Source organism: Talpa occidentalis, unplaced genomic scaffold, assembly GCF_014898055.3.
Source record: "Talpa occidentalis isolate TD23 unplaced genomic scaffold, MPIMG_talOcc4v2.1 talOcc4.15, whole genome shotgun sequence".
Taxonomy (NCBI): domain Eukaryota; kingdom Metazoa; phylum Chordata; class Mammalia; order Eulipotyphla; family Talpidae; genus Talpa; species Talpa occidentalis.
In genome coordinates this window covers 72261377-72267376 of record NW_023601543.1, presented here as the reverse complement: position 1 = coordinate 72267376, position 6000 = coordinate 72261377, and the positions used below count along the sequence as shown (strand labels likewise).

Below are 6000 nucleotides of genomic sequence, written 5' to 3'. Positions count from 1 at the left end.
TTTTTTTGTCTTTCTTTTGCTTTGTTTCTTTTTATTTGAGCAAAACCATTGTATTTGTCTTTCTCTTTCTAACTTCACTTAGCATAATCCCCATTAGCTTCTTAAGGGCAGATGTTTAGCATCTTGTTCATCTCTACATCTCTGCACCTTTGAGATCAGAACAAGGAAAATCTTTTGACCAGTTGTCCAGTTTAGGGACAAACTGTTGAATACACATGAATCTTTGAAATGAATGACCCCCAAATTACATAGACTTCCAAACAACTGACAAAATTAAAAATGATTGGGTGAATGAAAAGTGTGACTTAAACAAAAGTATTTAGCTTAGTGCACATGTAGGCAGCTCAGAGTTGATATGGTACCTGCACATATAGGCAGCTCAGAGTTGATATGGTACCTGCCTCAATGTCTGGGCTTCAAGTTTCTTCTAGATGCCCACTCTGTTCTCCATAGTACGTTTTCCTTATCCTATTTTCCAAGATGAAGCTCTATCTCTCATAACCAGGCTATTGTAAGTGGCATGCTGTAATAAAAGGAATGAACAACATAGTCCTTCCAACCTTTAAGGACAAGTCCCAGAGCCTTTCTGGTAGCCCAGGGGTTAAGTCTTAGCACTATCACCTCTGGACCTGACTTCGATCCCTGGCCAGGGAGCTGACCCACATGGTGCAGCAGACATCTCCTGTCTCCCCACTGTTCCCCTCAGCAGTGTATTTTAGTAGGTCCACCTGTTCTGCTCTCCACTCTGTCCTCTCACCTCCCACACCTCTGGCCTACACCCAGTTCTTGTATACATAAATAAATAAAATAAATATTTATTTAAAAAAGAAAAAGTCCCAGAGTTTACATAAATCAGTACTACTTATGTCTCATAGGCCAGAACATGCTTGCATAATTACGTCAAAGTGTAGTGGTGGCTCAGATATGTAGTTTTTATTAGTAAGTACCCATGTGCCTGATAAAAATGCAAGAAATTTTCACTGAGAATCTTAAATTCATTTCCCTAGAAGAAAGCCCCTACGCAGGGAATCTTGTGTAAGTAGTCTATTGAGGGACTGCTCTTAGGAGTAAATCTGCAGGAGGAAAAGCCAGGCAAAGAAGTGTATGACCCCAGAGGGAGCTGTACAACTTAAATTGCACCCCAGAATGTATCATGCCTTGAAGCAGGGGCCAGGGCTTTGACTCTGCAGTCATCTCTATGCAGGTGACTTCTTACTTAGGCAGTTCTCCAGTAAACAATGCAATACACCTTTGTAGAGGTTTGAACCTGTAGTTCCTGGGACAGGTACAAAGACGTAAACTCACTTTACCTCAATAAATATAATGTTGGGGAAAATTTTGGAGGAAGTGTTCACAGGTATAAGCGTTGACCACTCAACCCCCACAGAAGCTGGAGATGGTGTATGGTAGCTACTGAGGAAAGTCTGCATGGGATACCCCAAAGCAGCTGCTATATTCAGGAAGAAGGGGAAACAGATATTGAGGGCAAATTTGTTACCATTTTTGGCACCATCAGGAAGCATCCCTCCACATACACTGATAAGACTCAATTTCCTATTTATGCCTTGTATATGGAAAAACATTGCTAGTATTTGTTGAATGAATAATGGGTATTCTTGAACAGCCTTCAATTTTTTTTTGATTTCTAGTTTCCATTTCAATTTTTTGAAATGATTAAGAAATATTAATACTCCCAATACCACCATACCCACCCCTAACAAATACACAAGCATCCTTTTCTTTCTTTTTGGTATGGAGGTAAAGTTGGTTTACATCATTGTATTTGTTTTAGGGGTGATAATTCAAACCTCTACAAATGCATGTTTCTACACCTTACATACCACCAAAGTCCCAGAAGTCTCCCCCATGCTCCAATGGGCCCCCTCCCTCCTCCATTCCCCTACTCCACCCTCCCCTTCTAATTACCTCAGTTTTGTGTCCAGCTACTCTGTTTGCTCAGATTTTAAGTCACACCCACAGCCAATTAAAAATTACCTCACTGACATTCCTAAAGAAGGATTGGCTGACAACAATGCTTTCTTTTTTTTTTTTTTAATAGATGCATGTTTATTTATTTGTTTGTTTGTTTGTTTTTGTTTATACAAGCACTGGGTACAGTCAGAAGCACGGGAGGGTGAGAGAATTCACCACAGAGCCAGAGCGGGGGCCAGAGCAGGCAGAAGGACCGAAGTACACTGCTGAGGGGAGCAGTGGGCTGCAGGAGAGGTCTGCGTGCCGTGTGGGACCCTCCTCTGGTGGCCGGGGAGCAGCCGGGGATCGAACTGGCGCCGCAGAGGCCGCAGGCAGCTTCACAACCCAGCGCCCAACCGCTGCGCCACTGGGGAGGCCCGACAACAATGCCTTCTTGTTCAAATATTTCTGATGCCCAAGAAATAGACAACTGGATTACTCGAATTAGTTTTCATGCAAACTCCTGATATTCATTTTCCTAATTGTTAATTGTAGAATCAATATGACTTTTCTCAACAGTTTGCTCTGTCCTAGATTTGTATAGATTTTACAGCATCATTTCTGGCTTTCAGGCAGGACAGCCTTTAGTAACTGCTTCATGATATAAAATCTGAGGTAATAAAACAAAACTTAAAAGAGGTAATTGAATGAGCATTTAACTTATTTCATTATGTCTCACAATTATATTTCTGGAACTATCCATTTTCTCTCATGAAGGTCATAAGAGTCGAGGTTATAGAATGAATGAGTACCATTTGAAGTCTCGTCCACTGGTTTCAGGAAAATGTCTTGAATTGTGTTAAAGAAAAAGAGAAGGAAAGAAAAAAAACATTTAAAAGCAATATCACATCAGGTTGGATTAGTTATACTTCATATTACAGAATAGTGGCTTAAGCAAGATAGCTTATTCTCTCATGCATTGCAGTTTTAAGATAGATATTCCTCTACTTAGATGATAGTTTCATGGCTTGGCAAGGTCCCATCCTCAGTGTTTACTATCCTGTCCTTCTGAGCATGTGGTTTCCATTCACAAACTCACACCATGGTCCTGGTGCCGTAGAAGATCTGATTTTTTAATGTTAGCTCATCTTAAATAGCCACATGTAGATCTTTATCTTGAAATGTTGAAGTCAAATAATTCTTGGCTATTTCTTAGACTATAATAAGTATATATTTTATATAAATATGTAAATATAAACTATATATAAATGATGTTATATAAACTATATATAAAGATAAAGTATAAGCCATATTCTCTCTACATATGTGTATACCTATATATGTATATCTAGCCACATATATATCTATATATTATAAATATGATGTGGAAAGGCCATTAGACCATATAGTCAGTATTTAGAAATGTTGAATGTCAAAGTGGATCCTCTGATTTCATCATCGTTGACACTCATAAAAATCCATCTCTTTAAAAGGTTGTATAATTAGGTGGTGAATGTGTTGTTTATTGATCTTGGTAATTATTCACAATATACATGCATTTTTAAGCTATCACATTGCATACTTTATATATGATTACATTTGTTAATTACACCTCAATAATATTAAAAAAAAAATTGACTTTTTTGGTATTTCAGAGAAATCTTCCTCTGTGTGCCTGAAAGATTTGTACATTATTGTCATTTCAGTTCATTTTATTTTTTTAAGATTTATTTATTTATGCATACAAGAACTGGGGTACAGGCCCAAGATGTGGGGTGTGAGAGGATTCACAGAGACAGAGTGGGCAGCAGAACAGGCAGATTGACTAAAATACACTGCTCAGGGGAGCAGTAGGCAAGGCAAGAGAGGTCTGCTGTGCCATGTGGGTTGCTTCCTGACCAGCTGGGGATCAAACTCATGCTGCAGTGGCTGGGATAGCTTGATAGCTTTCTTTAACCCCTGTGCCACCAGGGAGGCCCTCAATTCATTTTCAATGGCTGTTACATTTGAAAAGTTATGGCAACAATCTGACAACAAATATTTACTCCATAATATTGAGGCGTAGGCTCTCTCTTCTTTTCTCTGTAAACTAGTTCTCTGAACATACACTGTTAATGAGCAGTAAAATGATATTCTTTCTGTCAGAGAAGAAATTTTGGAATGAATTGCATCTATGTTGAATTGGTGAGGCAATTTGCTACAGTACATATTCATCTCATTCCAATATATCAGGAAACACCTATGTTACACCAAGCACTGGGCTAGTCACTGGGCGCACAGCAATGCATTAAGCCATGCAAGGCTCCTCCTGTACCTGGAAGTTTGCTCTGAAAAAGTCTTTGAGACAATAATTTTTTTTGTGCCTTCACTTTTAAGAATAAAAGAACAAGGTGCCTTAAAATCTGTCCAGTTTAGCCCACTTGGTGTACAGACTCACCCTCAAAGGCTATACATTGTTCCAAGTGAAATCTGGGACTACACAAATAATTTACAGGAGGTGTTCCAAAGAGATAGTTTGAAAGTAATTCATGTCCAGAACTTCAACTTTCATGTGCACTCTTGTCTAAAATTGCCTAATAACTCATAATAGCACTTCTTTCACATTACAAAGGAAAGGTCCACCTCTTCCCCTTCCCAGATTGTACAAAAATATGTTGCCCCAGTATATAAAAGGACCTGGGTACCTAGCAAAGGAATAGTTTGAAATACTATTTTTGAAATATCAAAGTCCCTTAAACTCAGAGTTCTTCCTGTCCTATCTGCCTCACTGTATTTCTGACAAATTTTAATGCTTAATCCAAGTTGGTATACTCTTAATTTATAGAATCCAGTGAAATAGACAGTAGTGACTCAATTAAATATCATTGGAATATTTTATAGAACTGTCATATTTTCAAGATGCACTGGATAAAATCCAGGGATGAATTTTACTTATTTTCTTTCCTGTTGAATGTGCTTTGCACCCTCTTTCCAAAAACAGCTAAAGCCTGTTTCATCAAATCACATCACAAAATATTTATTCCAATATCTTATTTAATTTTCATAATATTTACTATTTTCTCCATTTTGTTAAGTAGTAAATAAATATCTTTAAACTTACAGAACAGATGCCTCCCTTGTGGCCTAGGGGTTATGTCTCAGCACTATCATACTAAGGCCTGAGTTCGATCCCTGGCTTACCCGCATGGCCCAGCAGACCTCTCCTGTTTTCTCCTCGCCCGCTGTTTTCCTCAGCAGTATATTTCCCCACTCTGTCTCTGGTGAATCCTCTCACCCCCTGCACCTCTGACCTACACCCCAGTTCTTCTACAAAATAAAATAAATAGATAATTTAAAAAACTTTAACCCAGTAACTCTACTCCTAGGTATATAACCAAAAATTGAATGTAAACATTCACTCAAATAAATTAAATACTTGCACACACACACACACACACACACAAACAACTTGCAAAACAATAGATAGCAACATAACACACTCAAAGGGTTTTGCTAAGATCTTTTAAGGAAATTGTGACCAAGAAAAACATTGAAAGTCACTCTTATATGTTTCTCAAATTATGGTCCAATGCATAATCAGCTAAAAAAAATCACCAGAGATAAAAAATATATAGAAAGGGGCCTCCCCGGTGGCGCAGCGGTTGAGCGCTGGGTTGCGAAGCTGCCCGCGGCCTCTGCGGCGCCGGTTCGATACCCGGCTGCTTCTCGGCCACCGGAGGAGGGTCCCACATGGCGCGCAGACCTCTCCTGCCCCCGCTGCTCCCCTCAGCAGTGTACTTCGGTCCTTCTGCCTGCTCTGCTCCCGCTCTGGCTCTGGTGAATTCTCTCACCCTCCCGGGCTTCTGACTGTACCCAGTGCATGTATAAACAAAACAAACAAACAGATAAAATAAATAAATAAAACATGCCTCTATAAAAAAAAATATATATATAGAAAGATTCCTCGATCTTACCATGTACAATTGAATCATTATTTCCAGGGAAACAAGGACCAGGAATTTACTGTTTCAAAATACATTCACATTTATCTCATCAGCATTGTTTGAGAATTTAAATTGAGGTGATGGGGTCATTTTAAGAAAATCTTTC

General features: G+C 39.0%; 1 protein-coding gene across 2 annotated transcripts in view; it reads left to right on the top strand.

Annotated features, from left to right (window-relative positions):
• The window catches only part of IL1RAPL1 (interleukin 1 receptor accessory protein like 1), a 1141580-nt gene that overhangs the window by 582626 nt on the left and 552954 nt on the right, over nucleotides 1–6000 (top strand). The window lies entirely within an intron of this gene.